Raw genomic sequence first — 13,371 nt, forward strand, 5'->3', positions numbered from 1 at the left:
GTATACTCTACTTAGGGCTCGTTTCCACTATTGCGGTGCGGAATCGCCTGGATTCCACCGCGGACGAAATCGCATGCGGATGCGTTTCTGCATGCGTTTTTCCCTGCGATTTCGCATGGCTAAGTAATAGGCGATTTTAATCATGTCACTGCCTGTGTAAATTTACATTACATTCCATGCGAAATCGCGGGAAAAAACGCATGACAAAGCCGCATGCGTTTTCCCTATTAAAAGCATTGCGGGCGAATCGCACGCATTCCAGCCGCACGCGAAATCTGACGGCTCTGCCATGCAGATTTCCCCCGCACACCAAAACGCTCCCGCACGACGCACAAGTGGAAACAGTCCCATCCACTTGTATTGGCTGTGCGAATCCGCATGCGGATTCGCTATAGTGGAAACGAGCCCTACGTCTATTATTTGACAGTATAACAAAATGGTGGATGTGGTCCCCGACAACCTGGGTGTACATACCTCTGCCCTCAATACTGAATATTATGAATTATTACAACCCGGCTGGACTTTGGTAGGAAGAGCTGGTATACATCAGAGATAGTACACCCTGTCATCAGGAACAGCTGAGCCCCCTCACACATCCACATGTATATAAATAGGCTCAATTTGTTTATAAAGTCAAAGTCGCATTTATCATTCAACTTATGGTGACAACAACATACCCCACACAAAGACAATAATTTTACAATAGTCTGGCTACATAGATTCATTAGCAAAGTTCTGCATCTAAATATGTAACGTTAATTACAAAATAAGGCTCCTCATAATCAAAGTTGGCCAGCGCAATGCCTCATCATGGGACAGACCAAATGATTTGCATAGCTCCGCCTCCTTCTGACTGTATTAAGCCTGGCAGCCTTTCCATCTCACAGGCCACACCTCCTCTGCCCTCAGACAGCCCATCCCAGGACTCAAGTCAGGTATGGACTATGGACAAGGCGGAGAGCCATGATATACGGGGAGCCATAGAGAGTGGCAGCATCAATGTAAACAGCCATCTAGCGACAATCTGTGTGTCGCTTGCGTGACGGTTTTTATAATGGGGGACAGCGGGGGGGGGGGGTTGGTGGCACAGTATAAGGACACAGAGGCTGGTGATAATATACAAAATGTGCCTCTTTGTCCTATATGAATTGCAGAAACCCACCTTTGGCTCTCTTTAGGGCCCGTTTCCATTATCACGAATCTGCATTGCATGCGTTTTCTGCACGCAGAATCGCATAACCAATACAAGTTAATTAGCCTGTTTCCACTTGTCAGGACAACAGTGTTTTTCTGTACAGGAAAAATCTGCACAGCAGAGCCATCAGAATTCGCACACTGCCTTGTGCATGCAACGTAATTAATAGGAAATTCGCATGCGTTTTCGCGATGCGAATTTTCCATGCAAATAAGCGTACGTTTTTGCATAAAATCAATGTAAGGGCCGTTTCGACGAGTGCGGTGCAATTTCTATGTGGAAAACGCATAAACGAATTCACATGCGCATGCAAATTTAAATGCAAATTTTCATTCGCATGCGTTTTCGCGTTCCTGTGTAAGGATGTGAATTTAACTATATCAGTGCCTGTGTGCTCTTACATTTATTTTACACATGCAGATTCGCTGTAGTGGAAACGGCCCTAAAAGCACACAGGTACTGACATGGTTAAAATTCGCAGACTTACTAACATGTGCGAAAACGTGCGCAAATTCGCTTCTGCATTTTCGATAACAAACTCGCATTGCACAAGTGGAAATGGGCCCTTACAGTATGCCTATACCCACTACGCTGGTATACTCTACTTAGGGCTCGTTTCCACTATTGCGGTGCGGAATCGCCTGGATTCCACCGTGGACGAAATCGCATGCGGATGCGTTTCTGCATGCGTTTTTCCCTGCGATTTCGCATGGCTAAGTAATAGGCGATTTTAATCATGTCACTGCCTGTGTAAATTTACATTACATTCCATGCGAAATCGCGGGAAAAAAACGCATGACAAAGCCGCATGCGATTTCCCTATTAAAAGCATTGCGGGCGAATCGCACGCATTCCAGCCGCACGCGAAATCTGACAGCTCTGCCATGCAGATTTCCCCCGCACACCAAAACGCTCCCGCACGACGCACAAGTGGAAACAGTCCCATCCACTTGTATTGGCTGTGCCAATAGTGGAAACGAGCCCTACGTCTATTATTTGACAGTATAACAAAATGGTGGATGTGGTCCCCGACAACCTGGGTGTACATACCTCTGCCCTCAATACTGAATATTATGAATTATTACAACCCGGCTGGACTTTGGTAGGAAGAGCTGGTATACATCAGAGATAGTACACCTTGTCATCAGGAACAGCTGAGCCCCCTCACACATCCACATGTATATAAATAGGCTCAATTTGTTTATAAAGTCAAAGTCGCATTTATCATTCAACTTATGGTGACAACAACATACCCCACACAAAGACAATAATTTTACAATAGTCTGGCTACATAGATTCATTAGCAAAGTTCTGCATCTAAATATGTAACGTTAATTACAAAATAAGGCTCCTCATAATCAAAGTTGGCCAGCGCAATGCCTCATCATGGGACAGACCAAATGATTTGCATAGCTCCGCCTCCTTCTGACTGTATTAAGCCTGGCAGCCTTTCCATCTCACAGGCCACACCTCCTCTGCCCTCAGACAGCCCATCCCAGGACTCAAGTCAGGTATGGACTATGGACAAGGCGGAGAGCCATGATATACGGGGAGCCATAGAGAGTGGCAGCATCAATGTAAACAGCCATCTAGCGACAATCTGTGTGTCGCTTGCGTGACGGTTTTTATAATGGGGGACAGCGGGGGGGGGGGGGGTTGGTGGCACAGTATAAGGACACAGAGGCTGGTGATAATATACAAAATGTGCCTCTTTGTCCTATATGAATTGCAGAAACCCACCTTTGGCTCTCTTTAGGGCCCGTTTCCATTATCACGAATCTGCATTGCATGCGTTTTCTGCACGCAGAATCGCATAACCAATACAAGTTAATTAGCCTGTTTCCACTTGTCAGGACAACAGTGTTTTTCTGTACAGGAAAAATCTGCACAGCAGAGCCATCAGAATTCGCACACTGCCTTGTGCATGCAACGTAATTAATAGGAAATTCGCATGCGTTTTCGCGATGCGAATTTTCCATGCAAATAAGCGTACGTTTTTGCATAAAATCAATGTAAGGGCCGTTTCGACGAGTGCGGTGCAATTTCTATGTGGAAAACGCATAAACGAATTCACATGCGCATGCAAATTTAAATGCAAATTTTCATTCGCATGCGTTTTCGCGTTCCTGTGTAAGGATGTGAATTTAACTATATCAGTGCCTGTGTGCTCTTACATTTATTTTACACATGCAGATTCGCTGTAGTGGAAACGGCCCTAAAAGCACACAGGTACTGACATGGTTAAAATTTGCAGACTTACTAACATGTGCGAAAACGTGCGCAAATTCGCTTCTGCATTTTCGATAACAAACTCGCATTGCACAAGTGGAAATGGGCCCTTACAGTATGCCTATACCCACTACGCTGGTATACTCTACTTAGGGCTCGTTTCCACTATTGCGGTGCGGAATCGCCTGGATTCCACCGCGGACGAAATCGCATGCGGATGCGTTTCTGCATGCGTTTTTCCCTGCGATTTCGCATGGCTAAGTAATAGGCGATTTTAATCATGTCACTGCCTGTGTAGATTTACATTACATTCCATGCGAAATCGCGGGAAAAAAACGCATGACAAAGCCGCATGCGATTTCCCTATTAAAAGCATTGCGGGCGAATCGCACGCATTCCAGCCGCACGCGAAATCTGACAGCTCTGCCATGCAGATTTCCCCCGCACACCAAAACGCTCCCGCACGACGCACAAGTGGAAACAGTCCCATCCACTTGTATTGGCTGTGCGAATCCGCATGCGGATTCGCTATAGTGGAAACGAGCCCTACGTCTATTATTTGACAGTATAACAAAATGGTGGATGTGGTCCCCGACAACCTGGGTGTACATACCTCTGCCCTCAATACTGAATATTATGAATTATTACAACCCGGCTGGACTTTGGTAGGAAGAGCTGGTATACATCAGAGATAGTACACCTTGTCATCAGGAACAGCTGAGCCCCCTCACACATCCACATGTATATAAATAGGCTCAATTTGTTTATAAAGTCAAAGTCGCATTTATCATTCAACTTATGGTGACAACAACATACCCCACACAAAGACAATAATTTTACAATAGTCTGGCTACATAGATTCATTAGCAAAGTTCTGCATCTAAATATGTAACGTTAATTACAAAATAAGGCTCCTCATAATCAAAGTTGGCCAGCGCAATGCCTCATCATGGGACAGACCAAATGATTTGCATAGCTCCGCCTCCTTCTGACTGTATTAAGCCTGGCAGCCTTTCCATCTCACAGGCCACACCTCCTCTGCCCTCAGACAGCCCATCCCAGGACTCAAGTCAGGTATGGACTATGGACAAGGCGGAGAGCCATGATATACGGGGAGCCATAGAGAGTGGCAGCATCAATGTAAACAGCCATCTAGCGACAATCTGTGTGTCGCTTGCGTGACGGTTTTTATAATGGGGGACAGCGGGGGGGGGGGGGGGGGGTTGGTGGCACAGTATAAGGACACAGAGGCTGGTGATAATATACAAAATGTGCCTCTTTGTCCTATATGAATTGCAGAAACCCACCTTTGGCTCTCTTTAGGGCCCGTTTCCATTATCACGAATCTGCATTGCATGCGTTTTCTGCACGCAGAATCGCATAACCAATACAAGTTAATTAGCCTGTTTCCACTTGTCAGGACAACAGTGTTTTTCTGTACAGGAAAAATCTGCACAGCAGAGCCATCAGAATTCGCACACTGCCTTGTGCATGCAACGTAATTAATAGGAAATTCGCATGCGTTTTCGCGATGCGAATTTTCCATGCAAATAAGCGTACGTTTTTGCATAAAATCAATGTAAGGGCCGTTTCGACGAGTGCGGTGCAATTTCTATGTGGAAAACGCATAAACGAATTCACATGCGCATGCAAATTTAAATGCAAATTTTCATTCGCATGCGTTTTCGCGTTCCTGTGTAAGGATGTGAATTTAACTATATCAGTGCCTGTGTGCTCTTACATTTATTTTACACATGCAGATTCGCTGTAGTGGAAACGGCCCTAAAAGCACACAGGTACTGACATGGTTAAAATTCGCAGACTTACTAACATGTGCGAAAACGTGCGCAAATTCGCTTCTGCATTTTCGATAACAAACTCGCATTGCACAAGTGGAAATGGGCCCTTACAGTATGCCTATACCCACTACGCTGGTATACTCTACTTAGGGCTCGTTTCCACTATTGCGGTGCGGAATCGCCTGGATTCCACCGTGGACGAAATCGCATGCGGATGCGTTTCTGCATGCGTTTTTCCCTGCGATTTCGCATGGCTAAGTAATAGGCGATTTTAATCATGTCACTGCCTGTGTAAATTTACATTACATTCCATGCGAAATCGCGGGAAAAAAACGCATGACAAAGCCGCATGCGATTTCCCTATTAAAAGCATTGCGGGCGAATCGCACGCATTCCAGCCGCACGCGAAATCTGACAGCTCTGCCATGCAGATTTCCCCCGCACACCAAAACGCTCCCGCACGACGCACAAGTGGAAACAGTCCCATCCACTTGTATTGGCTGTGCGAATCCGCATGCGGATTCGCTATAGTGGAAACGAGCCCTACGTCTATTATTTGACAGTATAACAAAATGGTGGATGTGGTCCCCGACAACCTGGGTGTACATACCTCTGCCCTCAATACTGAATATTATGAATTATTACAACCCGGCTGGACTTTGGTAGGAAGAGCTGGTATACATCAGAGATAGTACACCTTGTCATCAGGAACAGCTGAGCCCCCTCACACATCCACATGTATATAAATAGGCTCAATTTGTTTATAAAGTCAAAGTCGCATTTATCATTCAACTTATGGTGACAACAACATACCCCACACAAAGACAATAATTTTACAATAGTCTGGCTACATAGATTCATTAGCAAAGTTCTGCATCTAAATATGTAACGTTAATTACAAAATAAGGCTCCTCATAATCAAAGTTGGCCAGCGCAATGCCTCATCATGGGACAGACCAAATGATTTGCATAGCTCCGCCTCCTTCTGACTGTATTAAGCCTGGCAGCCTTTCCATCTCACAGGCCACACCTCCTCTGCCCTCAGACAGCCCATCCCAGGACTCAAGTCAGGTATGGACTATGGACAAGGCGGAGAGCCATGATATACGGGGAGCCATAGAGAGTGGCAGCATCAATGTAAACAGCCATCTAGCGACAATCTGTGTGTCGCTTGCGTGACGGTTTTTATAATGGGGGACAGCGGGGGGGGGGGGGGTTGGTGGCACAGTATAAGGACACAGAGGCTGGTGATAATATACAAAATGTGCCTCTTTGTCCTATATGAATTGCAGAAACCCACCTTTGGCTCTCTTTAGGGCCCGTTTCCATTATCACGAATCTGCATTGCATGCGTTTTCTGCACGCAGAATCGCATAACCAATACAAGTTAATTAGCCTGTTTCCACTTGTCAGGACAACAGTGTTTTTCTGTACAGGAAAAATCTGCACAGCAGAGCCATCAGAATTCGCACACTGCCTTGTGCATGCAACGTAATTAATAGGAAATTCGCATGCGTTTTCGCGATGCGAATTTTCCATGCAAATAAGCGTACGTTTTTGCATAAAATCAATGTAAGGGCCGTTTCGACGAGTGCGGTGCAATTTCTATGTGGAAAACGCATAAACGAATTCACATGCGCATGCAAATTTAAATGCAAATTTTCATTCGCATGCGTTTTCGCGTTCCTGTGTAAGGATGTGAATTTAACTATATCAGTGCCTGTGTGCTCTTACATTTATTTTACACATGCAGATTCGCTGTAGTGGAAACGGCCCTAAAAGCACACAGGTACTGACATGGTTAAAATTCGCAGACTTACTAACATGTGCGAAAACGTGCGCAAATTCGCTTCTGCATTTTCGATAACAAACTCGCATTGCACAAGTGGAAATGGGCCCTTACAGTATGCCTATACCCACTACGCTGGTATACTCTACTTAGGGCTCGTTTCCACTATTGCGGTGCGGAATCGCCTGGATTCCACCGCGGACGAAATCGCATGCGGATGCGTTTCTGCATGCGTTTTTCCCTGCGATTTCGCATGGCTAAGTAATAGGCGATTTTAATCATGTCACTGCCTGTGTAAATTTACATTACATTCCATGCGAAATCGCGGGAAAAAAACGCATGACAAAGCCGCATGCGATTTCCCTATTAAAAGCATTGCGGGCGAATCGCACGCATTCCAGCCGCACGCGAAATCTGACAGCTCTGCCATGCAGATTTCCCCCGCACACCAAAACGCTCCCGCACGACGCACAAGTGGAAACAGTCCCATCCACTTGTATTGGCTGTGCTTGTAGTGGAAACGAGCCCTACGTCTATTATTTGACAGTATAACAAAATGGTGGATGTGGTCCCCGACAACCTGGGTGTACATACCTCTGCCCTCAATACTGAATATTATGAATTATTACAACCCGGCTGGACTTTGGTAGGAAGAGCTGGTATACATCAGAGATAGTACACCTTGTCATCAGGAACAGCTGAGCCCCCTCACACATCCACATGTATATAAATAGGCTCAATTTGTTTATAAAGTCAAAGTCGCATTTATCATTCAACTTATGGTGACAACAACATACCCCACACAAAGACAATAATTTTACAATAGTCTGGCTACATAGATTCATTAGCAAAGTTCTGCATCTAAATATGTAACGTTAATTACAAAATAAGGCTCCTCATAATCAAAGTTGGCCAGCGCAATGCCTCATCATGGGACAGACCAAATGATTTGCATAGCTCCGCCTCCTTCTGACTGTATTAAGCCTGGCAGCCTTTCCATCTCACAGGCCACACCTCCTCTGCCCTCAGACAGCCCATCCCAGGACTCAAGTCAGGTATGGACTATGGACAAGGCGGAGAGCCATGATATACGGGGAGCCATAGAGAGTGGCAGCATCAATGTAAACAGCCATCTAGCGACAATCTGTGTGTCGCTTGCGTGACGGTTTTTATAATGGGGGACAGCGGGGGGGGGGGGGGGTTGGTGGCACAGTATAAGGACACAGAGGCTGGTGATAATATACAAAATGTGCCTCTTTGTCCTATATGAATTGCAGAAACCCACCTTTGGCTCTCTTTAGGGCCCGTTTCCATTATCACGAATCTGCATTGCATGCGTTTTCTGCACGCAGAATCGCATAACCAATACAAGTTAATTAGCCTGTTTCCACTTGTCAGGACAACAGTGTTTTTCTGTACAGGAAAAATCTGCACAGCAGAGCCATCAGAATTCGCACACTGCCTTGTGCATGCAACGTAATTAATAGGAAATTCGCATGCGTTTTCGCGATGCGAATTTTCCATGCAAATAAGCGTACGTTTTTGCATAAAATCAATGTAAGGGCCGTTTCGACGAGTGCGGTGCAATTTCTATGTGGAAAACGCATAAACGAATTCACATGCGCATGCAAATTTAAATGCAAATTTTCATTCGCATGCGTTTTCGCGTTCCTGTGTAAGGATGTGAATTTAACTATATCAGTGCCTGTGTGCTCTTACATTTATTTTACACATGCAGATTCGCTGTAGTGGAAACGGCCCTAAAAGCACACAGGTACTGACATGGTTAAAATTCGCAGACTTACTAACATGTGCGAAAACGTGCGCAAATTCGCTTCTGCATTTTCGATAACAAACTCGCATTGCACAAGTGGAAATGGGCCCTTACAGTATGCCTATACCCACTACGCTGGTATACTCTACTTAGGGCTCGTTTCCACTATTGCGGTGCGGAATCGCCTGGATTCCACCGCGGACGAAATCGCATGCGGATGCGTTTCTGCATGCGTTTTTCCCTGCGATTTCGCATGGCTAAGTAATAGGCGATTTTAATCATGTCACTGCCTGTGTAAATTTACATTACATTCCATGCGAAATCGCGGGAAAAAAACGCATGACAAAGCCGCATGCGATTTCCCTATTAAAAGCATTGCGGGCGAATCGCACGCATTCCAGCCGCACGCGAAATCTGACAGCTCTGCCATGCAGATTTCCCCCGCACACCAAAACGCTCCCGCACGACGCACAAGTGGAAACAGTCCCATCCACTTGTATTGGCTGTGCGAATCCGCATGCGGATTCGCTATAGTGGAAACGAGCCCTACGTCTATTATTTGACAGTATAACAAAATGGTGGATGTGGTCCCCGACAACCTGGGTGTACATACCTCTGCCCTCAATACTGAATATTATGAATTATTACAACCCGGCTGGACTTTGGTAGGAAGAGCTGGTATACATCAGAGATAGTACACCTTGTCATCAGGAACAGCTGAGCCCCCTCACACATCCACATGTATATAAATAGGCTCAATTTGTTTATAAAGTCAAAGTCGCATTTATCATTCAACTTATGGTGACAACAACATACCCCACACAAAGACAATAATTTTACAATAGTCTGGCTACATAGATTCATTAGCAAAGTTCTGCATCTAAATATGTAACGTTAATTACAAAATAAGGCTCCTCATAATCAAAGTTGGCCAGCGCAATGCCTCATCATGGGACAGACCAAATGATTTGCATAGCTCCGCCTCCTTCTGACTGTATTAAGCCTGGCAGCCTTTCCATCTCACAGGCCACACCTCCTCTGCCCTCAGACAGCCCATCCCAGGACTCAAGTCAGGTATGGACTATGGACAAGGCGGAGAGCCATGATATACGGGGAGCCATAGAGAGTGGCAGCATCAATGTAAACAGCCATCTAGCGACAATCTGTGTGTCGCTTGCGTGACGGTTTTTATAATGGGGGACAGCGGGGGGGGGGTTGATGGCACAGTATAAGGACACAGAGGCTGGTGATAATATACAAAATGTGCCTCTTTGTCCTATATGAATTGCAGAAACCCACCTTTGGCTCTCTTTAGGGCCCGTTTCCATTATCACGAATCTGCATTGCATGCGTTTTCTGCACGCAGAATCGCATAACCAATACAAGTTAATTAGCCTGTTTCCACTTGTCAGGACAACAGTGTTTTTCTGTACAGGAAAAATCTGCACAGCAGAGCCATCAGAATTCGCACACTGCCTTGTGCATGCAACGTAATTAATAGGAAATTCGCATGCGTTTTCGCGATGCGAATTTTCCATGCAAATAAGCGTACGTTTTTGCATAAAATCAATGTAAGGGCCGTTTCGACGAGTGCGGTGCAATTTCTATGTGGAAAACGCATAAACGAATTCACATGCGCATGCAAATTTAAATGCAAATTTTCATTCGCATGCGTTTTCGCGTTCCTGTGTAAGGATGTGAATTTAACTATATCAGTGCCTGTGTGCTCTTACATTTATTTTACACATGCAGATTCGCTGTAGTGGAAACGGCCCTAAAAGCACACAGGTACTGACATGGTTAAAATTCGCAGACTTACTAACATGTGCGAAAACGTGCGCAAATTCGCTTCTGCATTTTCGATAACAAACTCGCATTGCACAAGTGGAAATGGGCCCTTACAGTATGCCTATACCCACTACGCTGGTATACTCTACTTAGGGCTCGTTTCCACTATTGCGGTGCGGAATCGCCTGGATTCCACCGCGGACGAAATCGCATGCGGATGCGTTTCTGCATGCGTTTTTCCCTGCGATTTCGCATGGCTAAGTAATAGGCGATTTTAATCATGTCACTGCCTGTGTAAATTTACATAACATTCCATGCAAAATCGCGGGAAAAAACGCATGACAAAGCCGCATGCGATTTCCCTATTAAAAGCATTGCGGGCGAATCGCACGCATTCCAGCCGCACGCGAAATCTGACGGCTCTGCCATGCAGATTTCCCCCGCACACCAAAACGCTCCCGCACGACGCACAAGTGGAAACAGTCCCATCCACTTGTATTGGCTGTGCGAATCCGCATGCGGATTCGCTATAGTGGAAATGAGCCCTACGTCTATTATTTGACAGTATAACAAAATGGTGGATGTGGTCCCCGACAACCTGGGTGTACATACCTCTGCCCTCAATACTGAATATTATGAATTATTACAACCCGGCTGGACTTTGGTAGGAAGAGCTGGTATACATCAGAGATAGTACACCCTGTCATCAGGAACAGCTGAGCCCCCTCACACATCCACATGTATATAAATAGGCTCAATTTGTTTATAAAGTCAAAGTCGCATTTATCATTCAACTTATGGTGACAACAACATACCCCACACAAAGACAATAATTTTACAATAGTCTGGCTACATAGATTCATTAGCAAAGTTCTGCATCTAAATATGTAACGTTAATTACAAAATAAGGCTCCTCATAATCAAAGTTGGCCAGCGCAATGCCTCATCATGGGACAGACCAAATGATTTGCATAGCTCCGCCTCCTTCTGACTGTATTAAGCCTGGCAGCCTTTCCATCTCACAGGCCACACCTCCTCTGCCCTCAGACAGCCCATCCCAGGACTCAAGTCAGGTATGGACTATGGACAAGGCGGAGAGCCATGATATACGGGGAGCCATAGAGAGTGGCAGCATCAATGTAAACAGCCATCTAGCGACAATCTGTGTGTCGCTTGCGTGACGGTTTTTATAATGGGGGACAGCGGGGGGGGGGGGGGGGGGTTGGTGGCACAGTATAAGGACACAGAGGCTGGTGATAATATACAAAATGTGCCTCTTTGTCCTATATGAATTGCAGAAACCCACCTTTGGCTCTCTTTAGGGCCCGTTTCCATTATCACGAATCTGCATTGCATGCGTTTTCTGCACGCAGAATCGCATAACCAATACAAGTTAATTAGCCTGTTTCCACTTGTCAGGACAACAGTGTTTTTCTGTACAGGAAAAATCTGCACAGCAGAGCCATCAGAATTCGCACACTGCCTTGTGCATGCAACGTAATTAATAGGAAATTCGCATGCGTTTTCGCGATGCGAATTTTCCATGCAAATAAGCGTACGTTTTTGCATAAAATCAATGTAAGGGCCGTTTCGACGAGTGCGGTGCAATTTCTATGTGGAAAACGCATAAACGAATTCACATGCGCATGCAAATTTAAATGCAAATTTTCATTCGCATGCGTTTTCGCGTTCCTGTGTAAGGATGTGAATTTAACTATATCAGTGCCTGTGTGCTCTTACATTTATTTTACACATGCAGATTCGCTGTAGTGGAAACGGCCCTAAAAGCACACAGGTACTGACATGGTTAAAATTCGCAAACTTACTAACATGTGCGAAAACGTGCGCAAATTCGCTTCTGCATTTTCGATAACAAACTCGCATTGCACAAGTGGAAATGGGCCCTTACAGTATGCCTATACCCACTACGCTGGTATACTCTACTTAGGGCTCGTTTCCACTATTGCGGTGCGGAATCGCCTGGATTCCACCGCGGACGAAATCGCATGCGGATGCGTTTCTGCATGCGTTTTTCCCTGCGATTTCGCATGGCTAAGTAATAGGCGATTTTAATCATGTCACTGCCTGTGTAAATTTACATTACATTCCATGCGAAATCGCGGGAAAAAACGCATGACAAAGCCGCATGCGATTTCCCTATTAAAAGCATTGCGGGCGAATCGCACGCATTCCAGCCGCACGCGAAATCTGACGGCTCTGCCATGCAGATTTCCCCCGCACACCAAAACGCTCCCGCACGACGCACAAGTGGAAACAGTCCCATCCACTTGTATTGGCTGTGCGAATCCGCATGCGGATTCGCTATAGTGGAAATGAGCCCTACGTCTATTATTTGACAGTATAACAAAATGGTGGATGTGGTCCCCGACAACCTGGGTGTACATACCTCTGCCCTCAATACTGAATATTATGAATTATTACAACCCGGCTGGACTTTGGTAGGAAGAGCTGGTATACATCAGAGATAGTACACCCTGTCATCAGGAACAGCTGAGCCCCCTCACACATCCACATGTATATAAATAGGCTCAATTTGTTTATAAAGTCAAAGTCGCATTTATCATTCAACTTATGGTGACAACAACATACCCCACACAAAGACAATAATTTTACAATAGTCTGGCTACATAGATTCATTAGCAAAGTTCTGCATCTAAATATGTAACGTTAATTACAAAATAAGGCTCCTCATAATCAAAGTTGGCCAGCGCAATGCCTCATCATGGGACAGACCAAATGATTTGCATAGCTCCGCCTCCTTCTGACTGTATTAAGC

Source organism: Hyperolius riggenbachi, chromosome 7, assembly GCF_040937935.1.
Source record: "Hyperolius riggenbachi isolate aHypRig1 chromosome 7, aHypRig1.pri, whole genome shotgun sequence".
Lineage (NCBI taxonomy): Eukaryota > Metazoa > Chordata > Amphibia > Anura > Hyperoliidae > Hyperolius > Hyperolius riggenbachi.